The following is a 22,358-nucleotide window of genomic DNA, read 5'->3' as shown; positions in this document are numbered from 1 at the left end:
TCGGCGCAAATAACCACATTTTGAGAACCTGGAATTCATGTTTGAACGTGCCTGTCCATAGTTATTCTTGGTTCCCACAGTAGTCTCGCAAAGTAGGTTATCTTTAGGGCCTGTTACTTCCCCATCCAGCCATGACTGCCATTGCATGGAGAGGGCGTGGTTGGTAGTCAACAAGCCAATCACATGCACCATCAACACGTCTGTAGAACACTGTACGGTTGAAGAAATGCACCATTAGCTTTGTGAGTGTTTTACCAGGTACTGTCTAATCTTTTTGGTTCCCTGGGCATCCTCTCGCAGAGGCAATTTCATAGTCTATGAAGTTCTACTGAGACGTGATTGTTGCTGGTTGAAAACTTAACCCAATACCCCGCCGAGATGACTTGAAATATAGTCAGCTGTGGCAATTTTTGTTCGTCTCTAAGGAGACTTTACATTTTATGTTAATATAAAAACCTGAATACGTCGGTTCAATGATTACGGTTCTCGATCGGCTATCGAAAATCCACTGAAAAGCTGAGCTTTCGTGAGTGGTCTATAAGTTGTCTCGGCGCAAATAACCACATTTTTGAGAACCTGGAATTCATGTTTGAACGTGCCTGTCCATAGTTATTCTTGGTTCCCACAGTAGTCTCGCAAAGTAGGTTATCTTTAGGGCCTGTTACTTCCCCATCCAGCCATGACTGCCATTACATGGAGAGGGCGTGGTTGGTAGTCAACAAGCCAATCACATGCACCATCAACACGTCTGTAGAACCCTGTACGGTTGAAGAAATGCACCATTAGCTTTGTGAGTGTTTTACCAGGTACTGTCTAATCTTTTTGGTTCCGTGGGCATCCTCTCGCAGAGGCAATTTCATAGTCTATGAAGTTCTACTGAGACGTGATTGTTGCTGGTTGAAAACTTAACCCAATACCCCGCCGAGATGACTTGAAATATAGTCAGCTGTGGCAATTTTTGTTCGTCTCTAAGGAGACTTTACATTTTATGTTAATATAAAAACCTGAATACGTCAGTTCAATGATTACGGTTCTCGATCGGCTATCGAAAATCCACTGAAAAGCTGAGCGTTCGTGAGTGGTCTATAAGTTGTCTCGGCGCAAATAACCACATTTTTGAGAACCTGGAATTCATGTTTGAACGTGCCTGTCCATAGTTATTCTTGGTTCCCACAGTAGTCTCGCAAAGTAGGTTATCTTTAGGGCCTGTTACTTCCCCATCCAGCCATGACTGCCATTACATGGAGAGGGCGTGGTTGGTAGTCAACAAGCCAATCACATGCACCATCAACACGTCTGTAGAACACTGTACGGTTGAAGAAATGCACCATTAGCTTTGTGAGTGTTTTACCAGGTACTGTCTAATCTTTTTGGTTCCGTGGGCATCCTCTCGCAGAGGCAATTTCATAGTCTATGAAGTTCTACTGAGACGTGATTGTTGCTGGTTGAAAACTTAACCCAATACCCCGCCGAGATGACTTGAAATATAGTCAGCTGTGGCAATTTTTGTTCGTCTCTAAGGAGACTTTACATTTTATGTTAATATAAAAACCTGAATACGTCAGTTCAATGATTACGGTTCTCGATCGGCTATCGAAAATCCACTGAAAAGCTGAGCTTTCGTGAGTGGTCTATAAGTTGTCTCGGCGCAAATAACCACATTTTTGAGAACCTGGAATTCATGTTCGAACGTGCCTGTCCATAGTTATTCTTGGTTCCCACAGTAGTCTCGCAAAGTAGGTTATCTTTAGGGCCTGTTACTTCCCCATCCAGCCATGACTGCCATTACATGGAGAGGGCGTGGTTGGTAGTCAACAAGCCAATCACATGCGCCATGAACACGTCTGTAGAACCCTGTACGGTTGAAGAAATGCACCATTAGCTTTGTGAGTGTTTTACCAGGTACTGTCTAATCTTTTGGTTCCCTGGGCATCCTCTCGCAGAGGCAATTTCATAGTCTATGAAGTTCTACTGAGACGTGATTGTTGCTGGTTGAAAACTTAACCCAATACCCCGCCGAGATGACTTGAAATATAGTCAGCTGTGGCAATTTTTGTTCGTCTCTAAGGAGACTTTACATTTTATGTTAATATAAAAACCTGAATACGTCAGTTCAATGATTACGGTTCTCGATCGGCTATCGAAAATCCACTGAAAAGCTGAGCTTTCGTGAGTGGTCTATAAGTTTTCTCGGCGCAAATAACCACATTTTTGAGAACCTGGAATTCATGTTCGAACGTGCCTGTCCATAGTTATTCTTGGTTCCCACAGTAGTCTCGCAAAGTAGGTTATCTTTAGGGCCTGTTACTTCCCCATCCAGCCATGACTGCCATTACATGGAGAGGGCGTGGTTGGTAGTCAACAAGCCAATCACATGCACCATCAACACGTCTGTAGAACCCTGTACGGTTGAAGAAATGCACCATTAGCTTTGTGAGTGTTTTACCAGGTACTGTCTAATCTTTTTGGTTCCCTGGGCATCCTCTCGCAGAGGCAATTTCATAGTCTATGAAGTTCTACTGAGACGTGATTGTTGCTGGTTGAAAACTTAACCCAATACCCCGCCGAGATGACTTGAAATATAGTCAGCTGTGGCAATTTTTGTTCGTCTCTAAGGAGACTTTACATTTTATGTTAATATAAAAACCTGAATACGTCAGTTCAATGATTACGGTTCTCGATCGGCTATCGAAAATCCACTGAAAAGCTGAGCTTTCGTGAGTGGTCTATAAGTTGTCTCGGCGCAAATAACCACATTTTTGAGAACCTGGAATTCTTGTTCGAACGTGCCTGTCCATAGTTATTCTTGGTTCCCACAGTAGTCTCGCAAAGTAGGTTATCTTTAGGGCCTGTTACTTCCCCATCCAGCCATGACTGCCATTACATGGAGAGGGCGTGGTTTGTAGTCAACAAGCCAATCACATGCACCATCAACACGTCTGCAGAACCCTGTACGGTTGAAGAAATGCACCATTAGCTTTGTGAGTGTTTTACCAGGTACTGTCTAATCTTTTTGGTTCCCTGGGCATCCTCTCGCAGAGGCAATTTCATAGTCTATGAAGTTCTACTGAGACGTGATTGTTGCTGGTTGAAAACTTAACCCAATACCCCGCCGAGATGACTTGAAATATAGTCAGCTGTGGCAATTTTTGTTCGTCTCTAAGGAGACTTTACATTTTATGTTAATATAAAAACCTGAATACGTCAGTTCAATGATTACGGTTCTCGATCGGCTATCGAAAATCCACTGAAAAGCTGAGCTTTCGTGAGTGGTCTATAAGTTGTCTCGGCGCAAATAACCACATTTTTGAGAACCTGGAATTCATGTTTGAACGTGCCTGTCCATAGTTATTCTTGGTTCCCACAGTAGTCTCGCAAAGTAGGTTATCTTTAGGGCCTGTTACTTCCCCATCCAGCCATGACTGCCATTGCATGGAGAGGGCGTGGTTGGTAGTCAACAAGCCAATCACATGCACCATCAACACGTCTGTAGAACCCTGTACGGTTGAAGAAATGCACCATTAGCTTTGTGAGTGTTTTACCAGGTACTGTCTAATCTTTTTGGTTCCCTGGGCATCCTCTCGCAGAGGCAATTTCATAGTCTATGAAGTTCTACTGAGACGTGATTGTTGCTGGTTGAAAACTTAACCCAATACCCCGCCGAGATGACTTGAAATATAGTCAGCTGTGGCAATTTTTGTTCGTCTCTAAGGAGACTTTACATTTTATGTTAATATAAAAACCTGAATACATCAGTTCAATGATTACGGTTCTCGATCAGATATCTAAAATCCACTGAAAAGCTGAGCTTTCGTGAGTGGTCTATAAGTTGTCTCGGCGCAAATAACCACATTTTTGAGAACCTGGAATTCATGTTTGAACGTGCCTGTCCATAGTTATTCTTGGTTCCCACAGTAGTCTCGCAAAGTAGGTTATCTTTAGGGCCTGTTACTTCCCCATCCAGCCATGACTGCCATTACATGGAGAGGGCGTGGTTGGTAGTCAACAAGCCAATCACATGCACCATCAACACGTCTGTAGAACCCTGTACGGTTGAAGAAATGCACCATTAGCTTTGTGAGTGTTTTACCAGGTACTGTCTAATCTTTTTGGTTCCCTGGGCATCCTCTCGCAGAGGCAATTTCATAGTCTATGAAGTTCTACTGAGACGTGATTGTTGCTGGTTGAAAACTTAACCCAATACCCCGCCGAGATGACTTGAAATATAGTCAGCTGTGGCAATTTTTGTTCGTCTCTAAGGAGACTTTACATTTTATGTTAATATAAAAACCTGAATACGTCAGTTCAATGATTACGGTTCTCGATCGGCTATCGAAAATCCACTGAAAAGCTGAGCTTTCGTGAGTGGTCTATAAGTTGTCTCGGCGCAAATAACCACATTTTTGAGAACCTGGAATTCATGTTCGAACGTGCCTGTCCATAGTTATTCTTGGTTCCCACAGTAGTCTCGCAAAGTAGGTTATCTTTAGGGCCTGTTACTTCCCCATCCAGCCATGACTGCCATTACATGGAGAGGGCGTGGTTGGTAGTCAACAAGCCAATCACATGCACCATCAACACGTCTGTAGAACCCTGTACGGTTGAAGAAATGCACCATTAGCTTTGTGAGTGTTTTACCAGGTACTGTCTAATCTTTTTGGTTCCCTGGGCATCCTCTCGCAGAGGCAATTTCATAGTCTATGAAGTTCTACTGAGACGTGATTGTTGCTGGTTGAAAACTTAACCCAATACCCCGCCGAGATGACTTGAAATATAGTCAGCTGTGGCAATTTTTGTTCGTCTCTAAGGAGACTTTACATTTTATGTTAATATAAAAACCTGAATACGTCAGTTCAATGATTACGGTTCTCGATCGGCTATCGAAAATCCACTGAAAAGCTGAGCTTTCGTGAGTGGTCTATAAGTTGTCTCGGCGCAAATAACCACATTTTTGAGAACCTGGAATTCATGTTCGAACGTGCCTGTCCATAGTTATTCTTGGTTCCCACAGTAGTCTCGCAAAGTAGGTTATCTTTAGGGCCTGTTACTTCCCCATCCAGCCATGACTGCCATTACATGGAGAGGGCGTGGTTGGTAGTCAACAAGCCAATCACATGCACCATCAACACGTCTGTAGAACCCTGTACGGTTGAAGAAATGCACCATTAGCTTTGTGAGTGTTTTACCAGGTACTGTCTAATCTTTTTGGTTCCCTGGGCATCCTCTCGCAGAGGCAATTTCATAGTCTATGAAGTTCTACTGAGACGTGATTGTTGCTGGTTGAAAACTTAACCCAATACCCCGCCGAGATGACTTGAAATATAGTCAGCTGTGGCAATTTTTGTTCGTCTCTAAGGAGACTTTACATTTTATGTTAATATAAAAACCTGAATACGTCAGTTCAATGATTACGGTTCTCGATCGGCTATCGAAAATCCACTGAAAAGCTGAGCTTTCGTGAGTGGTCTATAAGTTGTCTCGGCGCAAATAACCACATTTTTGAGAACCTGGAATTCATGTTCGAACGTGCCTGTCCATAGTTATTCTTGGTTCCCACAGTAGTCTCGCAAAGTAGGTTATCTTTAGGGCCTGTTACTTCCCCATCCAGCCATGACTGCCATTACATGGAGAGGGCGTGGTTGGTAGTCAACAAGCCAATCACATGCACCATCAACACGTCTGTAGAACCCTGTACGGTTGAAGAAATGCACCATTAGCTTTGTGAGTGTTTTACCAGGTACTGTCTAATCTTTTTGGTTCCCTGGGCATCCTCTCGCAGAGGCAATTTCATAGTCTATGAAGTTCTACTGAGACGTGATTGTTGCTGGTTGAAAACTTAACCCAATACCCCGCCGAGATGACTTGAAATATAGTCAGCTGTGGCAATTTTTGTTCGTCTCTAAGGAGACTTTACATTTTATGTTAATATAAAAACCTGAATACGTCAGTTCAATGATTACGGTTCTCGATCGGCTATCGAAAATCCACTGAAAAGCTGAGCTTTCGTGAGTGGTCTATAAGTTGTCTCGGCGCAAATAACCACATTTTTGAGAACCTGGAATTCATGTTCGAACGTGCCTGTCCATAGTTATTCTTGGTTCCCACAGTAGTCTCGCAAAGTAGGTTATCTTTAGGGCCTGTTACTTCCCCATCCAGCCATGACTGCCATTACATGGAGAGGGCGTGGTTGGTAGTCAACAAGCCAATCACATGCACCATCAACACGTCTGTAGAACCCTGTACGGTTGAAGAAATGCACCATTAGCTTTGTGAGTGTTTTACCAGGTACTGTCTAATCTTTTTGGTTCCCTGGGCATCCTCTCGCAGAGGCAATTTCATAGTCTATGAAGTTCTACTGAGACGTGATTGTTGCTGGTTGAAAACTTAACCCAATACCCCGCCGAGATGACTTGAAATATAGTCAGCTGTGGCAATTTTTGTTCGTCTCTAAGGAGACTTTACATTTTATGTTAATATAAAAACCTGAATACGTCAGTTCAATGATTACGGTTCTCGATCGGCTATCGAAAATCCACTGAAAAGCTGAGCTTTCGTGAGTGGTCTATAAGTTGTCTCGGCGCAAATAACCACATTTTTGAGAACCTGGAATTCATGTTCGAACGTGCCTGTCCATAGTTATTCTTGGTTCCCACAGTAGTCTCGCAAAGTAGGTTATCTTTAGGGCCTGTTACTTCCCCATCCAGCCATGACTGCCATTACATGGAGAGGGCGTGGTTGGTAGTCAACAAGCCAATCACATGCACCATCAACACGTCTGTAGAACCCTGTACGGTTGAAGAAATGCACCATTAGCTTTGTGAGTGTTTTACCAGGTACTGTCTAATCTTTTTGGTTCCCTGGGCATCCTCTCGCAGAGGCAATTTCATAGTCTATGAAGTTCTACTGAGACGTGATTGTTGCTGGTTGAAAACTTAACCCAATACCCCGCCGAGATGACTTGAAATATAGTCAGCTGTGGCAATTTTTGTTCGTCTCTAAGGAGACTTTACATTTTATGTTAATATAAAAACCTGAATACATCAGTTCAATGATTACGGTTCTCGATCGGCTATCGAAAATCCACTGAAAAGCTGAGCTTTCGTGAGTGGTCTATAAGTTGTCTCGGCGCAAATAACCACATTTTTGAGAACCTGGAATTCATGTTCGAACGTGCCTGTCCATAGTTATTCTTGGTTCCCACAGTAGTCTCGCAAAGTAGGTTATCTTTAGGGCCTGTTACTTCCCCATCCAGCCATGACTGCCATTACATGGAGAGGGCGTGGTTTGTAGTCAACAAGCCAATCACATGCACCATCAACACGTCTGCAGAACCCTGTACGGTTGAAGAAATGCACCATTAGCTTTGTGAGTGTTTTACCAGGTACTGTCTAATCTTTTTGGTTCCCTGGGCATCCTCTCGCAGAGGCAATTTCATAGTCTATGAAGTTCTACTGAGACGTGATTGTTGCTGGTTGAAAACTTAACCCAATACCCCGCCGAGATGACTTGAAATATAGTCAGCTGTGGCAATTTTTGTTCGTCTCTAAGGAGACTTTACATTTTATGTTAATATAAAAACCTGAATACGTCAGTTCAATGATTACGGTTCTCGATCGGCTATCGAAAATCCACTGAAAAGCTGAGCTTTCGTGAGTGGTCTATAAGTTGTCTCGGCGCAAATAACCACATTTTTGAGAACCTGGAATTCATGTTCGAACGTGCCTGTCCATAGTTATTCTTGGTTCCCACAGTAGTCTCGCAAAGTAGGTTATCTTTAGGGCCTGTTACTTCCCCATCCAGCCATGACTGCCATTACATGGAGAGGGCGTGGTTGGTAGTCAACAAGCCAATCACATGCACCATCAACACGTCTGCAGAACCCTGTACGGTTGAAGAAATGCACCATTAGCTTTGTGAGTGTTTTACCAGGTACTGTCTAATCTTTTTGGTTCCTGGGCATCCTCTCGCAGAGGCAATTTCATAGTCTATGAAGTTCTACTGAGACGTGATTGTTGCTGGTTGAAAACTTAACCCAATACCCCGCCGAGATGACTTGAAATATAGTCAGCTGTGGCAATTTTTGTTCGTCTCTAAGGAGACTTTACATTTTATGTTAATATAAAAACCTGAATACATCAGTTCAATGATTACGGTTCTCGATCGGCTATCGAAAATCCACTGAAAAGCTGAGCTTTCGTGAGTGGTCTATAAGTTGTCTCGGCGCAAATAACCACATTTTTGAGAACCTGGAATTCATGTTCGAACGTGCCTGTCCATAGTTATTCTTGGTTCCCACAGTAGTCTCGCAAAGTAGGTTATCTTTAGGGCCTGTTACTTCCCCATCCAGCCATGACTGCCATTACATGGAGAGGGCGTGGTTTGTAGTCAACAAGCCAATCACATGCACCATCAACACGTCTGCAGAACCCTGTACGGTTGAAGAAATGCACCATTAGCTTTGTGAGTGTTTTACCAGGTACTGTCTAATCTTTTTGGTTCCCTGGGCATCCTCTCGCAGAGGCAATTTCATAGTCTATGAAGTTCTACTGAGACGTGATTGTTGCTGGTTGAAAACTTAACCCAATACCCCGCCGAGATGACTTGAAATATAGTCAGCTGTGGCAATTTTTGTTCGTCTCTAAGGAGACTTTACATTTTATGTTAATATAAAAACCTGAATACGTCAGTTCAATGATTACGGTTCTCGATCGGCTATCGAAAATCCACTGAAAAGCTGAGCTTTCGTGAGTGGTCTATAAGTTGTCTCGGCGCAAATAACCACATTTTTGAGAACCTGGAATTCATGTTCGAACGTGCCTGTCCATAGTTATTCTTGGTTCCCACAGTAGTCTCGCAAAGTAGGTTATCTTTAGGGCCTGTTACTTCCCCATCCAGCCATGACTGCCATTACATGGAGAGGGCGTGGTTGGTAGTCAACAAGCCAATCACATGCACCATCAACACGTCTGTAGAACCCTGTACGGTTGAAGAAATGCACCATTAGCTTTGTGAGTGTTTTACCAGGTACTGTCTAATCTTTTTGGTTCCCTGGGCATCCTCTCGCAGAGGCAATTTCATAGTCTATGAAGTTCTACTGAGACGTGATTGTTGCTGGTTGAAAACTTAACCCAATACCCCGCCGAGATGACTTGAAATATAGTCAGCTGTGGCAATTTTTGTTCGTCTCTAAGGAGACTTTACATTTTATGTTAATATAAAAACCTGAATACGTCAGTTCAATGATTACGGTTCTCGATCGGCTATCGAAAATCCACTGAAAAGCTGAGCTTTCGTGAGTGGTCTATAAGTTGTCTCGGCGCAAATAACCACATTTTTGAGAACCTGGAATTCATGTTCGAACGTGCCTGTCCATAGTTATTCTTGGTTCCCACAGTAGTCTCGCAAAGTAGGTTATCTTTAGGGCCTGTTACTTCCCCATCCAGCCATGACTGCCATTACATGGAGAGGGCGTGGTTTGTAGTCAACAAGCCAATCACATGCACCATCAACACGTCTGCAGAACCCTGTACGGTTGAAGAAATGCACCATTAGCTTTGTGAGTGTTTTACCAGGTACTGTCTAATCTTTTTGGTTCCCTGGGCATCCTCTCGCAGAGGCAATTTCATAGTCTATGAAGTTCTACTGAGACGTGATTGTTGCTGGTTGAAAACTTAACCCAATACCCCGCCGAGATGACTTGAAATATAGTCAGCTGTGGCAATTTTTGTTCGTCTCTAAGGAGACTTTACATTTTATGTTAATATAAAAACCTGAATACGTCAGTTCAATGATTACGGTTCTCGATCGGCTATCGAAAATCCACTGAAAAGCTGAGCTTTCGTGAGTGGTCTATAAGTTGTCTCGGCGCAAATAACCACATTTTTGAGAACCTGGAATTCATGTTCGAACGTGCCTGTCCATAGTTATTCTTGGTTCCCACAGTAGTCTCGCAAAGTAGGTTATCTTTAGGGCCTGTTACTTCCCCATCCAGCCATGACTGCCATTACATGGAGAGGGCGTGGTTGGTAGTCAACAAGCCAATCACATGCACCATCAACACGTCTGTAGAACCCTGTACGGTTGAAGAAATGCACCATTAGCTTTGTGAGTGTTTTACCAGGTACTGTCTAATCTTTTTGGTTCCCTGGGCATCCTCTCGCAGAGGCAATTTCATAGTCTATGAAGTTCTACTGAGACGTGATTGTTGCTGGTTGAAAACTTAACCCAATACCCCGCCGAGATGACTTGAAATATAGTCAGCTGTGGCAATTTTTGTTCGTCTCTAAGGAGACTTTACATTTTATGTTAATATAAAAACCTGAATACGTCAGTTCAATGATTACGGTTCTCGATCGGCTATCGAAAATCCACTGAAAAGCTGAGCTTTCGTGAGTGGTCTATAAGTTGTCTCGGCGCAAATAACCACATTTTTGAGAACCTGGAATTCATGTTCGAACGTGCCTGTCCATAGTTATTCTTGGTTCCCACAGTAGTCTCGCAAAGTAGGTTATCTTTAGGGCCTGTTACTTCCCCATCCAGCCATGACTGCCATTACATGGAGAGGGCGTGGTTGGTAGTCAACAAGCCAATCACATGCACCATCAACACGTCTGTAGAACCCTGTACGGTTGAAGAAATGCACCATTAGCTTTGTGAGTGTTTTACCAGGTACTGTCTAATCTTTTTGGTTCCCTGGGCATCCTCTCGCAGAGGCAATTTCATAGTCTATGAAGTTCTACTGAGACGTGATTGTTGCTGGTTGAAAACTTAACCCAATACCCCGCCGAGATGACTTGAAATATAGTCAGCTGTGGCAATTTTTGTTCGTCTCTAAGGAGACTTTACATTTTATGTTAATATAAAAACCTGAATACGTCAGTTCAATGATTACGGTTCTCGATCGGCTATCGAAAATCCACTGAAAAGCTGAGCTTTCGTGAGTGGTCTATAAGTTGTCTCGGCGCAAATAACCACATTTTTGAGAACCTGGAATTCATGTTCGAACGTGCCTGTCCATAGTTATTCTTGGTTCCCACAGTAGTCTCGCAAAGTAGGTTATCTTTAGGGCCTGTTACTTCCCCATCCAGCCATGACTGCCATTACATGGAGAGGGCGTGGTTTGTAGTCAACAAGCCAATCACATGCACCATCAACACGTCTGCAGAACCCTGTACGGTTGAAGAAATGCACCATTAGCTTTGTGAGTGTTTTACCAGGTACTGTCTAATCTTTTTGGTTCCCTGGGCATCCTCTCGCAGAGGCAATTTCATAGTCTATGAAGTTCTACTGAGACGTGATTGTTGCTGGTTGAAAACTTAACCCAATACCCCGCCGAGATGACTTGAAATATAGTCAGCTGTGGCAATTTTTGTTCGTCTCTAAGGAGACTTTACATTTTATGTTAATATAAAAACCTGAATACGTCAGTTCAATGATTACGGTTCTCGATCGGCTATCGAAAATCCACTGAAAAGCTGAGCTTTCGTGAGTGGTCTATAAGTTGTCTCGGCGCAAATAACCACATTTTTGAGAACCTGGAATTCATGTTCGAACGTGCCTGTCCATAGTTATTCTTGGTTCCCACAGTAGTCTCGCAAAGTAGGTTATCTTTAGGGCCTGTTACTTCCCCATCCAGCCATGACTGCCATTACATGGAGAGGGCGTGGTTTGTAGTCAACAAGCCAATCACATGCACCATCAACACGTCTGCAGAACCCTGTACGGTTGAAGAAATGCACCATTAGCTTTGTGAGTGTTTTACCAGGTACTGTCTAATCTTTTTGGTTCCCTGGGCATCCTCTCGCAGAGGCAATTTCATAGTCTATGAAGTTCTACTGAGACGTGATTGTTGCTGGTTGAAAACTTAACCCAATACCCCGCCGAGATGACTTGAAATATAGTCAGCTGTGGCAATTTTTGTTCGTCTCTAAGGAGACTTTACATTTTATGTTAATATAAAAACCTGAATACGTCAGTTCAATGATTACGGTTCTCGATCGGCTATCGAAAATCCACTGAAAAGCTGAGCTTTCGTGAGTGGTCTATAAGTTGTCTCGGCGCAAATAACCACATTTTTGAGAACCTGGAATTCATGTTCGAACGTGCCTGTCCATAGTTATTCTTGGTTCCCACAGTAGTCTCGCAAAGTAGGTTATCTTTAGGGCCTGTTACTTCCCCATCCAGCCATGACTGCCATTACATGGAGAGGGCGTGGTTGGTAGTCAACAAGCCAATCACATGCACCATCAACACGTCTGTAGAACCCTGTACGGTTGAAGAAATGCACCATTAGCTTTGTGAGTGTTTTACCAGGTACTGTCTAATCTTTTTGGTTCCCTGGGCATCCTCTCGCAGAGGCAATTTCATAGTCTATGAAGTTCTACTGAGACGTGATTGTTGCTGGTTGAAAACTTAACCCAATACCCCGCCGAGATGACTTGAAATATAGTCAGCTGTGGCAATTTTTGTTCGTCTCTAAGGAGACTTTACATTTTATGTTAATATAAAAACCTGAATACATCAGTTCAATGATTACGGTTCTCGATCAGATATCTAAAATCCACTGAAAAGCTGAGCTTTCGTGAGTGGTCTATAAGTTGTCTCGGCGCAAATAACCACATTTTTGAGAACCTGGAATTCATGTTCGAACGTGCCTGTCCATAGTTATTCTTTGTTCCCACAGTGGTCTCGCAAAGTAGGTTATTTTTAGGGCCTGTTACTTCCCCATCCAGCCATGACTGCCATTACATGGAGAGGGCGTGGTTTGTAGTCAACAAGCCAATCACATGCACCATCAACACGTCTGCAGAACCCTGTACGGTTGAAGAAATGCACCATTAGCTTTGTGAGTGTTTTACCAGGTACTGTCTAATCTTTTTGGTTCCCTGGGCATCCTCTCGCAGAGGCAATTTCATAGTCTATGAAGTTCTACTGAGACGTGATTGTTGCTGGTTGAAAACTTAACCCAATACCCCGCCGAGATGACTTGAAATATAGTCAGCTGTGGCAATTTTTGTTCGTCTCTAAGGAGACTTTACATTTTATGTTAATATAAAAACCTGAATACGTCAGTTCAATGATTACGGTTCTCGATCGGCTATCGAAAATCCACTGAAAAGCTGAGCTTTCGTGAGTGGTCTATAAGTTGTCTCGGCGCAAATAACCACATTTTTGAGAACCTGGAATTCATGTTCGAACGTGCCTGTCCATAGTTATTCTTGGTTCCCACAGTAGTCTCGCAAAGTAGGTTATCTTTAGGGCCTGTTACTTCCCCATCCAGCCATGACTGCCATTACATGGAGAGGGCGTGGTTGGTAGTCAACAAGCCAATCACATGCACCATCAACACGTCTGTAGAACCCTGTACGGTTGAAGAAATGCACCATTAGCTTTGTGAGTGTTTTACCAGGTACTGTCTAATCTTTTTGGTTCCCTGGGCATCCTCTCGCAGAGCAATTTCATAGTCTATGAAGTTCTACTGAGACGTGATTGTTGCTGGTTGAAAACTTAACCCAATACCCCGCCGAGATGACTTGAAATATAGTCAGCTGTGGCAATTTTTGTTCGTCTCTAAGGAGACTTTACATTTTATGTTAATATAAAAACCTGAATACATCAGTTCAATGATTACGGTTCTCGATCGGCTATCGAAAATCCACTGAAAAGCTGAGCTTTCGTGAGTGGTCTATAAGTTGTCTCGGCGCAAATAACCACATTTTTGAGAACCTGGAATTCATGTTCGAACGTGCCTGTCCATAGTTATTCTTGGTTCCCACAGTAGTCTCGCAAAGTAGGTTATCTTTAGGGCCTGTTACTTCCCCATCCAGCCATGACTGCCATTACATGGAGAGGGCGTGGTTTGTAGTCAACAAGCCAATCACATGCACCATCAACACGTCTGCAGAACCCTGTACGGTTGAAGAAATGCACCATTAGCTTTGTGAGTGTTTTCAGGTACTGTCTAATCTTTTTGGTTCCCTGGGCATCCTCTCGCAGAGGCAATTTCATAGTCTATGAAGTTCTACTGAGACGTGATTGTTGCTGGTTGAAAACTTAACCCAATACCCCGCCGAGATGACTTGAAATATAGTCAGCTGTGGCAATTTTTGTTCGTCTCTAAGGAGACTTTACATTTTATGTTAATATAAAAACCTGAATACGTCAGTTCAATGATTACGGTTCTCGATCGGCTATCGAAAATCCACTGAAAAGCTGAGCTTTCGTGAGTGGTCTATAAGTTGTCTCGGCGCAAATAACCACATTTTTGAGAACCTGGAATTCATGTTCGAACGTGCCTGTCCATAGTTATTCTTGGTTCCCACAGTAGTCTCGCAAAGTAGGTTATCTTTAGGGCCTGTTACTTCCCCATCCAGCCATGACTGCCATTACATGGAGAGGGCGTGGTTGGTAGTCAACAAGCCAATCACATGCACCATCAACACGTCTGCAGAACCCTGTACGGTTGAAGAAATGCACCATTAGCTTTGTGAGTGTTTTACCAGGTACTGTCTAATCTTTTTGGTTCCCTGGGCATCCTCTCGCAGAGGCAATTTCATAGTCTATGAAGTTCTACTGAGACGTGATTGTTGCTGGTTGAAAACTTAACCCAATACCCCGCCGAGATGACTTGAAATATAGTCAGCTGTGGCAATTTTTGTTCGTCTCTAAGGAGACTTTACATTTTATGTTAATATAAAAACCTGAATACGTCAGTTCAATGATTACGGTTCTCGATCGGCTATCGAAAATCCACTGAAAAGCTGAGCTTTCGTGAGTGGTCTATAAGTTGTCTCGGCGCAAATAACCACATTTTTGAGAACCTGGAATTCATGTTCGAACGTGCCTGTCCATAGTTATTCTTGGTTCCCACAGTAGTCTCGCAAAGTAGGTTATCTTTAGGGCCTGTTACTTCCCCATCCAGCCATGACTGCCATTACATGGAGAGGGCGTGGTTGGTAGTCAACAAGCCAATCACATGCACCATCAACACGTCTGTAGAACCCTGTACGGTTGAAGAAATGCACCATTAGCTTTGTGAGTGTTTTACCAGGTACTGTCTAATCTTTTTGGTTCCCTGGGCATCCTCTCGCAGAGGCAATTTCATAGTCTATGAAGTTCTACTGAGACGTGATTGTTGCTGGTTGAAAACTTAACCCAATACCCCGCCGAGATGACTTGAAATATAGTCAGCTGTGGCAATTTTTGTTCGTCTCTAAGGAGACTTTACATTTTATGTTAATATAAAAACCTGAATACGTCAGTTCAATGATTACGGTTCTCGATCGGCTATCGAAAATCCACTGAAAAGCTGAGCTTTCGTGAGTGGTCTATAAGTTGTCTCGGCGCAAATAACCACATTTTTGAGAACCTGGAATTCATGTTCGAACGTGCCTGTCCATAGTTATTCTTGGTTCCCACAGTAGTCTCGCAAAGTAGGTTATCTTTAGGGCCTGTTACTTCCCCATCCAGCCATGACTGCCATTACATGGAGAGGGCGTGGTTGGTAGTCAACAAGCCAATCACATGCACCATCAACACGTCTGTAGAACCCTGTACGGTTGAAGAAATGCACCATTAGCTTTGTGAGTGTTTTACCAGGTACTGTCTAATCTTTTTGGTTCCCTGGGCATCCTCTCGCAGAGGCAATTTCATAGTCTATGAAGTTCTACTGAGACGTGATTGTTGCTGGTTGAAAACTTAACCCAATACCCCGCCGAGATGACTTGAAATATAGTCAGCTGTGGCAATTTTTGTTCGTCTCTAAGGAGACTTTACATTTTATGTTAATATAAAAACCTGAATACGTCAGTTCAATGATTACGGTTCTCGATCGGCTATCGAAAATCCACTGAAAAGCTGAGCTTTCGTGAGTGGTCTATAAGTTGTCTCGGCGCAAATAACCACATTTTTGAGAACCTGGAATTCATGTTCGAACGTGCCTGTCCATAGTTATTCTTGGTTCCCACAGTAGTCTCGCAAAGTAGGTTATCTTTAGGGCCTGTTACTTCCCCATCCAGCCATGACTGCCATTACATGGAGAGGGCGTGGTTTGTAGTCAACAAGCCAATCACATGCACCATCAACACGTCTGCAGAACCCTGTACGGTTGAAGAAATGCACCATTAGCTTTGTGAGTGTTTTACCAGGTACTGTCTAATCTTTTTGGTTCCCTGGGCATCCTCTCGCAGAGGCAATTTCATAGTCTATGAAGTTCTACTGAGACGTGATTGTTGCTGGTTGAAAACTTAACCCAATACCCCGCCGAGATGACTTGAAATATAGTCAGCTGTGGCAATTTTTGTTCGTCTCTAAGGAGACTTTACATTTTATGTTAATATAAAAACCTGAATACGTCAGTTCAATGATTACGGTTCTCGATCGGCTATCGAAAATCCACTGAAAAGCTGAGCTTTCGTGAGTGGTCTATAAGTTGTCTCGGCGCAAATAACCACATTTTTGAGAACCTGGAATTCATGTTCGAACGTGCCTGTCCATAGTTATTCTTGGTTCCCACAGTAGTCTCGCAAAGTAGGTTATCTTTAGGGCCTGTTACTTCCCCATCCAGCCATGACTGCCATTACATGGAGAGGGCGTGGTTGGTAGTCAACAAGCCAATCACATGCACCATCAACACGTCTGTAGAACCCTGTACGGTTGAAGAAATGCACCATTAGCTTTGTGAGTGTTTTACCAGGTACTGTCTAATCTTTTTGGTTCCCTGGGCATCCTCTCGCAGAGGCAATTTCATAGTCTATGAAGTTCTACTGAGACGTGATTGTTGCTGGTTGAAAACTTAACCCAATACCCCGCCGAGATGACTTGAAATATAGTCAGCTGTGGCAATTTTTGTTCGTCTCTAAGGAGACTTTACATTTTATGTTAATATAAAAACCTGAATACATCAGTTCAATGATTACGGTTCTCGATCGGCTATCGAAAATCCACTGAAAAGCTGAGCTTTCGTGAGTGGTCTATAAGTTGTCTCGGCGCAAATAACCACATTTTTGAGAACCTGGAATTCATGTTCGAACGTGCCTGTCCATAGTTATTCTTGGTTCCCACAGTAGTCTCGCAAAGTAGGTTATCTTTAGGGCCTGTTACTTCCCCATCCAGCCATGACTGCCATTACATGGAGAGGGCGTGGTTTGTAGTCAACAAGCCAATCACATGCACCATCAACACGTCTGCAGAACCCTGTACGGTTGAAGAAATGCACCATTAGCTTTGTGAGTGTTTTACCAGGTACTGTCTAATCTTTTTGGTTCCCTGGGCATCCTCTCGCAGAGGCAATTTCATAGTCTATGAAGTTCTACTGAGACGTGATTGTTGCTGGTTGAAAACTTAACCCAATACCCCGCCGAGATGACTTGAAATATAGTCAGCTGTGGCAATTTTTGTTCGTCTCTAAGGAGACTTTACATTTTATGTTAATATAAAAACCTGAATATCAGTTCAATGATTACGGTTCTCGATCGGCTATCGAAAATCCACTGAAAAGCTGAGCTTTCGTGAGTGGTCTATAAGTTGTCTCGGCGCAAATAACCACATTTTTGAGAACCTGGAATTCATGTTCGAACGTGCCTGTCCATAGTTATTCTTGGTTCCCACAGTAGTCTCGCAAAGTAGGTTATCTTTAGGGCCTGTTACTTCCCCATCCAGCCATGACTGCCATTACATGGAGAGGGCGTGGTTGGTAGTCAACAAGCCAATCACATGCACCATCAACACGTCTGCAGAACCCTGTACGGTTGAAGAAATGCACCATTAGCTTTGTGAGTGTTTTACCAGGTACTGTCTAATCTTTTTGGTTCCCTGGGCATCCTCTCGCAGAGGCAATTTCATAGTCTATGAAGTTCTACTGAGACGTGATTGTTGCTGGTTGAAAACTTAACCCAATACCCCGCCGAGATGACTTGAAATATAGTCAGCTGTGGCAATTTTTGTTCGTCTCTAAGGAGACTTTACATTTTATGTTAATATAAAAACCTGAATACGTCAGTTCAATGATTACGGTTCTCGATCGGCTATCGAAAATCCACTGAAAAGCTGAGCTTTCGTGAGTGGTCTATAAGTTGTCTCGGCGCAAATAACCACATTTTTGAGAACCTGGAATTCATGTTCGAACGTGCCTGTCCATAGTTATTCTTGGTTCCCACAGTAGTCTCGCAAAGTAGGTTATCTTTAGGGCCTGTTACTTCCCCATCCAGCCATGACTGCCATTACATGGAGAGGGCGTGGTTGGTAGTCAACAAGCCAATCACATGCACCATCAACACGTCTGTAGAACCCTGTACGGTTGAAGAAATGCACCATTAGCTTTGTGAGTGTTTTACCAGGTACTGTCTAATCTTTTTGGTTCCCTGGGCATCCTCTCGCAGAGGCAATTTCATAGTCTATGAAGTTCTACTGAGACGTGATTGTTGCTGGTTGAAAACTTAACCCAATACCCCGCCGAGATGACTTGAAATATAGTCAGCTGTGGCAATTTTTGTTCGTCTCTAAGGAGACTTTACATTTTATGTTAATATAAAAACCTGAATACATCAGTTCAATGATTACGGTTCTCGATCGGATATCGAAAATCCACTGAAAAGCTGAGCTTTCGTGAGTGGTCTATAAGTTGTCTCGGCGCAAATAACCACATTTTTGAGAACCTGGAATTCATGTTCGAACGTGCCTGTCCATAGTTATTCTTGGTTCCCACAGTAGTCTCGCAAAGTAGGTTATCTTTAGGGCCTGTTACTTCCCCATCCAGCCATGACTGCCATTACATGGAGAGGGCGTGGTTTGTAGTCAACAAGCCAATCACATGCACCATCAACACGTCTGCAGAACCCTGTACGGTTGAAGAAATGCACCATTAGCTTTGTGAGTGTTTTACCAGGTACTGTCTAATCTTTTTGGTTCCCTGGGCATCCTCTCGCAGAGGCAATTTCATAGTCTATGAAGTTCTACTGAGACGTGATTGTTGCTGGTTGAAAACTTAACCCAATACCCCGCCGAGATGACTTGAAATATAGTCAGCTGTGGCAATTTTTGTTCGTCTCTAAGGAGACTTTACATTTTATGTTAATATAAAAACCTGAATACGTCAGTTCAATGATTACGGTTCTCGATCGGCTATCGAAAATCCACTGAAAAGCTGAGCTTTCGTGAGTGGTCTATAAGTTGTCTCGGCGCAAATAACCACATTTTTGAGAACCTGGAATTCATGTTCGAACGTGCCTGTCCATAGTTATTCTTGGTTCCCACAGTAGTCTCGCAAAGTAGGTTATCTTTAGGGCCTGTTACTTCCCCATCCAGCCATGACTGCCATTACATGGAGAGGGCGTGGTTGGTAGTCAACAAGCCAATCACATGCACCATCAACACGTCTGTAGAACCCTGTACGGTTGAAGAAATGCACCATTAGCTTTGTGAGTGTTTTACCAGGTACTGTCTAATCTTTTGGTTCCCTGGGCATCCTCTCGCAGAGGCAATTTCATAGTCTATGAAGTTCTACTGAGACGTGATTGTTGCTGGTTGAAAACTTAACCCAATACCCCGCCGAGATGACTTGAAATATAGTCAGCTGTGGCAATTTTTGTTCGTCTCTAAGGAGACTTTACATTTTATGTTAATATAAAAACCTGAATACGTCAGTTCAATGATTACGGTTCTCGATCGGCTATCGAAAATCCACTGAAAAGCTGAGCTTTCGTGAGTGGTCTATAAGTTGTCTCGGCGCAAATAACCACATTTTTGAGAACCTGGAATTCATGTTCGAACGTGCCTGTCCATAGTTATTCTTGGTTCCCACAGTAGTCTCGCAAAGTAGGTTATCTTTAGGGCCTGTTACTTCCCCATCCAGCCATGACTGCCATTACATGGAGAGGGCGTGGTTGGTAGTCAACAAGCCAATCACATGCACCATCAACACGTCTGTAGAACCCTGTACGGTTGAAGAAATGCACCATTAGCTTTGTGAGTGTTTTACCAGGTACTGTCTAATCTTTTTGGTTCCCTGGGCATCCTCTCGCAGAGGCAATTTCATAGTCTATGAAGTTCTACTGAGACGTGATTGTTGCTGGTTGAAAACTTAACCCAATACCCCGCCGAGATGACTTGAAATATAGTCAGCTGTGGCAATTTTTGTTCGTCTCTAAGGAGACTTTACATTTTATGTTAATATAAAAACCTGAATACGTCAGTTCAATGATTACGGTTCTCGATCGGCTATCGAAAATCCACTGAAAAGCTGAGCTTTCGTGAGTGGTCTATAAGTTGTCTCGGCGCAAATAACCACATTTTTGAGAACCTGGAATTCATGTTCGAACGTGCCTGTCCATAGTTATTCTTGGTTCCCACAGTAGTCTCGCAAAGTAGGTTATCTTTAGGGCCTGTTACTTCCCCATCCAGCCATGACTGCCATTACATGGAGAGGGCGTGGTTGGTAGTCAACAAGCCAATCACATGCACCATCAACACGTCTGTAGAACCCTGTACGGTTGAAGAAATGCACCATTAGCTTTGTGAGTGTTTTACCAGGTACTGTCTAATCTTTTTGGTTCCCTGGGCATCCTCTCGCAGAGGCAATTTCATAGTCTATGAAGTTCTACTGAGACGTGATTGTTGCTGGTTGAAAACTTAACCCAATACCCCGCCGAGATGACTTGAAATATAGTCAGCTGTGGCAATTTTTGTTCGTCTCTAAGGAGACTTTACATTTTATGTTAATATAAAAACCTGAATACGTCAGTTCAATGATTACGGTTCTCGATCGGCTATCGAAAATCCACTGAAAAGCTGAGCTTTCGTGAGTGGTCTATAAGTTGTCTCGGCGCAAATAACCACATTTTTGAGAACCTGGAATTCATGTTCGAACGTGCCTGTCCATAGTTATTCTTGGTTCCCACAGTAGTCTCGCAAAGTAGGTTATCTTTAGGGCCTGTTACTTCCCCATCCAGCCATGACTGCCATTACATGGAGAGGGCGTGGTTGGTAGTCAACAAGCCAATCACATGCACCATCAACACGTCTGTAGAACCCTGTACGGTTGAAGAAATGCACCATTAGCTTTGTGAGTGTTTTACCAGGTACTGTCTAATCTTTTTGGTTCCCTGGGCATCCTCTCGCAGAGGCAATTTCATAGTCTATGAAGTTCTACTGAGACGTGATTGTTGCTGGTTGAAAACTTAACCCAATACCCCGCCGAGATGACTTGAAATATAGTCAGCTGTGGCAATTTTTGTTCGTCTCTAAGGAGACTTTACATTTTATGTTAATATAAAAACCTGAATACGTCAGTTCAATGATTACGGTTCTCGATCGGCTATCGAAAATCCACTGAAAAGCTGAGCTTTCGTGAGTGGTCTATAAGTTGTCTCGGCGCAAATAACCACATTTTTGAGAACCTGGAATTCATGTTCGAACGTGCCTGTCCATAGTTATTCTTGGTTCCCACAGTAGTCTCGCAAAGTAGGTTATCTTTAGGGCCTGTTACTTCCCCATCCAGCCATGACTGCCATTACATGGAGAGGGCGTGGTTGGTAGTCAACAAGCCAATCACATGCACCATCAACACGTCTGTAGAACCCTGTACGGTTGAAGAAATGCACCATTAGCTTTGTGAGTGTTTTACCAGGTACTGTCTAATCTTTTTGGTTCCCTGGGCATCCTCTCGCAGAGGCAATTTCATAGTCTATGAAGTTCTACTGAGACGTGATTGTTGCTGGTTGAAAACTTAACCCAATACCCCGCCGAGATGACTTGAAATATAGTCAGCTGTGGCAATTTTTGTTCGTCTCTAAGGAGACTTTACATTTTATGTTAATATAAAAACCTGAATACGTCAGTTCAATGATTACGGTTCTCGATCGGCTATCGAAAATCCACTGAAAAGCTGAGCTTTCGTGAGTGGTCTATAAGTTGTCTCGGCGCAAATAACCACATTTTTGAGAACCTGGAATTCATGTTCGAACGTGCCTGTCCATAGTTATTCTTGGTTCCCACAGTAGTCTCGCAAAGTAGGTTATCTTTAGGGCCTGTTACTTCCCCATCCAGCCATGACTGCCATTACATGGAGAGGGCGTGGTTTGTAGTCAACAAGCCAATCACATGCACCATCAACACGTCTGCAGAACCCTGTACGGTTGAAGAAATGCACCATTAGCTTTGTGAGTGTTTTACCAGGTACTGTCTAATCTTTTTGGTTCCCTGGGCATCCTCTCGCAGAGGCAATTTCATAGTCTATGAAGTTCTACTGAGACGTGATTGTTGCTGGTTGAAAACTTAACCCAATACCCCGCCGAGATGACTTGAAATATAGTCAGCTGTGGCAATTTTTGTTCGTCTCTAAGGAGACTTTACATTTTATGTTA

At 43.2% G+C, this 22,358-nt stretch overlaps 41 non-coding genes across 41 annotated transcripts; all 41 read left to right on the top strand.

Annotated features, from left to right (window-relative positions):
* Positions 1-288: 288 nt before the first annotated feature.
* Positions 289-429, top strand: LOC129109590 (U4 spliceosomal RNA). The gene has a single exon (XR_008532037.1). It is a non-coding gene; the product is annotated as a U4 spliceosomal RNA (small nuclear RNA).
* Positions 430-836: 407 nt separating this feature from the next.
* Positions 837-977, top strand: LOC129109583 (U4 spliceosomal RNA). Its single transcript, XR_008532036.1, has one exon. It is a non-coding gene; the product is annotated as a U4 spliceosomal RNA (small nuclear RNA).
* Positions 978-1,384: 407 nt separating this feature from the next.
* Positions 1,385-1,525, top strand: LOC129109576 (U4 spliceosomal RNA). The gene has a single exon (XR_008532035.1). It is a non-coding gene; the product is annotated as a U4 spliceosomal RNA (small nuclear RNA).
* Positions 1,526-1,931: 406 nt separating this feature from the next.
* LOC129109570 (U4 spliceosomal RNA) lies at positions 1,932-2,072 on the top strand. The gene has a single exon (XR_008532034.1). It is a non-coding gene; the product is annotated as a U4 spliceosomal RNA (small nuclear RNA).
* A 407-nt stretch (positions 2,073-2,479) lies between these two features.
* Positions 2,480-2,620, top strand: LOC129109564 (U4 spliceosomal RNA). Its single transcript, XR_008532033.1, has one exon. It is a non-coding gene; the product is annotated as a U4 spliceosomal RNA (small nuclear RNA).
* A 407-nt stretch (positions 2,621-3,027) lies between these two features.
* On the top strand, positions 3,028-3,168 carry LOC129109557 (U4 spliceosomal RNA). Its single transcript, XR_008532032.1, has one exon. It is a non-coding gene; the product is annotated as a U4 spliceosomal RNA (small nuclear RNA).
* Positions 3,169-3,575: 407 nt separating this feature from the next.
* Positions 3,576-3,716, top strand: LOC129109551 (U4 spliceosomal RNA). Its single transcript, XR_008532031.1, has one exon. It is a non-coding gene; the product is annotated as a U4 spliceosomal RNA (small nuclear RNA).
* A 407-nt stretch (positions 3,717-4,123) lies between these two features.
* On the top strand, positions 4,124-4,264 carry LOC129109544 (U4 spliceosomal RNA). The gene has a single exon (XR_008532030.1). It is a non-coding gene; the product is annotated as a U4 spliceosomal RNA (small nuclear RNA).
* Positions 4,265-4,671: 407 nt separating this feature from the next.
* Positions 4,672-4,812, top strand: LOC129109539 (U4 spliceosomal RNA). Its single transcript, XR_008532029.1, has one exon. It is a non-coding gene; the product is annotated as a U4 spliceosomal RNA (small nuclear RNA).
* Positions 4,813-5,219: 407 nt separating this feature from the next.
* LOC129109535 (U4 spliceosomal RNA) lies at positions 5,220-5,360 on the top strand. Its single transcript, XR_008532028.1, has one exon. It is a non-coding gene; the product is annotated as a U4 spliceosomal RNA (small nuclear RNA).
* Positions 5,361-5,767: 407 nt separating this feature from the next.
* LOC129109524 (U4 spliceosomal RNA) lies at positions 5,768-5,908 on the top strand. Its single transcript, XR_008532026.1, has one exon. It is a non-coding gene; the product is annotated as a U4 spliceosomal RNA (small nuclear RNA).
* Positions 5,909-6,315: 407 nt separating this feature from the next.
* On the top strand, positions 6,316-6,456 carry LOC129109518 (U4 spliceosomal RNA). The gene has a single exon (XR_008532025.1). It is a non-coding gene; the product is annotated as a U4 spliceosomal RNA (small nuclear RNA).
* Positions 6,457-6,863: 407 nt separating this feature from the next.
* On the top strand, positions 6,864-7,004 carry LOC129109511 (U4 spliceosomal RNA). The gene has a single exon (XR_008532024.1). It is a non-coding gene; the product is annotated as a U4 spliceosomal RNA (small nuclear RNA).
* Positions 7,005-7,411: 407 nt separating this feature from the next.
* LOC129109505 (U4 spliceosomal RNA) lies at positions 7,412-7,552 on the top strand. The gene has a single exon (XR_008532023.1). It is a non-coding gene; the product is annotated as a U4 spliceosomal RNA (small nuclear RNA).
* Positions 7,553-7,958: 406 nt separating this feature from the next.
* Positions 7,959-8,099, top strand: LOC129109500 (U4 spliceosomal RNA). The gene has a single exon (XR_008532022.1). It is a non-coding gene; the product is annotated as a U4 spliceosomal RNA (small nuclear RNA).
* Positions 8,100-8,506: 407 nt separating this feature from the next.
* LOC129109493 (U4 spliceosomal RNA) lies at positions 8,507-8,647 on the top strand. Its single transcript, XR_008532021.1, has one exon. It is a non-coding gene; the product is annotated as a U4 spliceosomal RNA (small nuclear RNA).
* Positions 8,648-9,054: 407 nt separating this feature from the next.
* On the top strand, positions 9,055-9,195 carry LOC129109488 (U4 spliceosomal RNA). Its single transcript, XR_008532020.1, has one exon. It is a non-coding gene; the product is annotated as a U4 spliceosomal RNA (small nuclear RNA).
* A 407-nt stretch (positions 9,196-9,602) lies between these two features.
* On the top strand, positions 9,603-9,743 carry LOC129109482 (U4 spliceosomal RNA). Its single transcript, XR_008532019.1, has one exon. It is a non-coding gene; the product is annotated as a U4 spliceosomal RNA (small nuclear RNA).
* Positions 9,744-10,150: 407 nt separating this feature from the next.
* LOC129109475 (U4 spliceosomal RNA) lies at positions 10,151-10,291 on the top strand. The gene has a single exon (XR_008532018.1). It is a non-coding gene; the product is annotated as a U4 spliceosomal RNA (small nuclear RNA).
* Positions 10,292-10,698: 407 nt separating this feature from the next.
* Positions 10,699-10,839, top strand: LOC129109469 (U4 spliceosomal RNA). Its single transcript, XR_008532017.1, has one exon. It is a non-coding gene; the product is annotated as a U4 spliceosomal RNA (small nuclear RNA).
* A 407-nt stretch (positions 10,840-11,246) lies between these two features.
* LOC129109456 (U4 spliceosomal RNA) lies at positions 11,247-11,387 on the top strand. Its single transcript, XR_008532014.1, has one exon. It is a non-coding gene; the product is annotated as a U4 spliceosomal RNA (small nuclear RNA).
* A 407-nt stretch (positions 11,388-11,794) lies between these two features.
* LOC129109449 (U4 spliceosomal RNA) lies at positions 11,795-11,935 on the top strand. The gene has a single exon (XR_008532012.1). It is a non-coding gene; the product is annotated as a U4 spliceosomal RNA (small nuclear RNA).
* Positions 11,936-12,342: 407 nt separating this feature from the next.
* On the top strand, positions 12,343-12,483 carry LOC129109442 (U4 spliceosomal RNA). Its single transcript, XR_008532011.1, has one exon. It is a non-coding gene; the product is annotated as a U4 spliceosomal RNA (small nuclear RNA).
* A 407-nt stretch (positions 12,484-12,890) lies between these two features.
* Positions 12,891-13,031, top strand: LOC129109434 (U4 spliceosomal RNA). Its single transcript, XR_008532010.1, has one exon. It is a non-coding gene; the product is annotated as a U4 spliceosomal RNA (small nuclear RNA).
* A 407-nt stretch (positions 13,032-13,438) lies between these two features.
* Positions 13,439-13,578, top strand: LOC129109678 (U4 spliceosomal RNA). The gene has a single exon (XR_008532052.1). It is a non-coding gene; the product is annotated as a U4 spliceosomal RNA (small nuclear RNA).
* A 405-nt stretch (positions 13,579-13,983) lies between these two features.
* Positions 13,984-14,124, top strand: LOC129109427 (U4 spliceosomal RNA). The gene has a single exon (XR_008532009.1). It is a non-coding gene; the product is annotated as a U4 spliceosomal RNA (small nuclear RNA).
* Positions 14,125-14,531: 407 nt separating this feature from the next.
* On the top strand, positions 14,532-14,672 carry LOC129109421 (U4 spliceosomal RNA). Its single transcript, XR_008532008.1, has one exon. It is a non-coding gene; the product is annotated as a U4 spliceosomal RNA (small nuclear RNA).
* A 407-nt stretch (positions 14,673-15,079) lies between these two features.
* Positions 15,080-15,220, top strand: LOC129109417 (U4 spliceosomal RNA). The gene has a single exon (XR_008532007.1). It is a non-coding gene; the product is annotated as a U4 spliceosomal RNA (small nuclear RNA).
* Positions 15,221-15,627: 407 nt separating this feature from the next.
* LOC129109410 (U4 spliceosomal RNA) lies at positions 15,628-15,768 on the top strand. Its single transcript, XR_008532006.1, has one exon. It is a non-coding gene; the product is annotated as a U4 spliceosomal RNA (small nuclear RNA).
* A 407-nt stretch (positions 15,769-16,175) lies between these two features.
* On the top strand, positions 16,176-16,316 carry LOC129109403 (U4 spliceosomal RNA). The gene has a single exon (XR_008532005.1). It is a non-coding gene; the product is annotated as a U4 spliceosomal RNA (small nuclear RNA).
* Positions 16,317-16,723: 407 nt separating this feature from the next.
* LOC129109398 (U4 spliceosomal RNA) lies at positions 16,724-16,864 on the top strand. The gene has a single exon (XR_008532004.1). It is a non-coding gene; the product is annotated as a U4 spliceosomal RNA (small nuclear RNA).
* Positions 16,865-17,271: 407 nt separating this feature from the next.
* LOC129109386 (U4 spliceosomal RNA) lies at positions 17,272-17,412 on the top strand. The gene has a single exon (XR_008532002.1). It is a non-coding gene; the product is annotated as a U4 spliceosomal RNA (small nuclear RNA).
* A 405-nt stretch (positions 17,413-17,817) lies between these two features.
* Positions 17,818-17,958, top strand: LOC129109382 (U4 spliceosomal RNA). The gene has a single exon (XR_008532001.1). It is a non-coding gene; the product is annotated as a U4 spliceosomal RNA (small nuclear RNA).
* Positions 17,959-18,365: 407 nt separating this feature from the next.
* On the top strand, positions 18,366-18,506 carry LOC129109377 (U4 spliceosomal RNA). Its single transcript, XR_008532000.1, has one exon. It is a non-coding gene; the product is annotated as a U4 spliceosomal RNA (small nuclear RNA).
* Positions 18,507-18,913: 407 nt separating this feature from the next.
* LOC129109376 (U4 spliceosomal RNA) lies at positions 18,914-19,054 on the top strand. The gene has a single exon (XR_008531999.1). It is a non-coding gene; the product is annotated as a U4 spliceosomal RNA (small nuclear RNA).
* Positions 19,055-19,460: 406 nt separating this feature from the next.
* On the top strand, positions 19,461-19,601 carry LOC129109372 (U4 spliceosomal RNA). Its single transcript, XR_008531998.1, has one exon. It is a non-coding gene; the product is annotated as a U4 spliceosomal RNA (small nuclear RNA).
* Positions 19,602-20,008: 407 nt separating this feature from the next.
* Positions 20,009-20,149, top strand: LOC129109366 (U4 spliceosomal RNA). Its single transcript, XR_008531997.1, has one exon. It is a non-coding gene; the product is annotated as a U4 spliceosomal RNA (small nuclear RNA).
* A 407-nt stretch (positions 20,150-20,556) lies between these two features.
* LOC129109361 (U4 spliceosomal RNA) lies at positions 20,557-20,697 on the top strand. The gene has a single exon (XR_008531996.1). It is a non-coding gene; the product is annotated as a U4 spliceosomal RNA (small nuclear RNA).
* Positions 20,698-21,104: 407 nt separating this feature from the next.
* LOC129109353 (U4 spliceosomal RNA) lies at positions 21,105-21,245 on the top strand. The gene has a single exon (XR_008531995.1). It is a non-coding gene; the product is annotated as a U4 spliceosomal RNA (small nuclear RNA).
* A 407-nt stretch (positions 21,246-21,652) lies between these two features.
* On the top strand, positions 21,653-21,793 carry LOC129109347 (U4 spliceosomal RNA). Its single transcript, XR_008531993.1, has one exon. It is a non-coding gene; the product is annotated as a U4 spliceosomal RNA (small nuclear RNA).
* A 407-nt stretch (positions 21,794-22,200) lies between these two features.
* Positions 22,201-22,341, top strand: LOC129109341 (U4 spliceosomal RNA). Its single transcript, XR_008531992.1, has one exon. It is a non-coding gene; the product is annotated as a U4 spliceosomal RNA (small nuclear RNA).
* The last annotated feature ends 17 nt before the right edge of the window (positions 22,342-22,358 follow it).

Source organism: Anoplopoma fimbria, chromosome 2 (assembly GCF_027596085.1).
Source record: "Anoplopoma fimbria isolate UVic2021 breed Golden Eagle Sablefish chromosome 2, Afim_UVic_2022, whole genome shotgun sequence".
Classification (NCBI taxonomy): domain Eukaryota; kingdom Metazoa; phylum Chordata; class Actinopteri; order Perciformes; family Anoplopomatidae; genus Anoplopoma; species Anoplopoma fimbria.
This window is presented reverse-complemented; position numbering and strand designations above follow the sequence as displayed.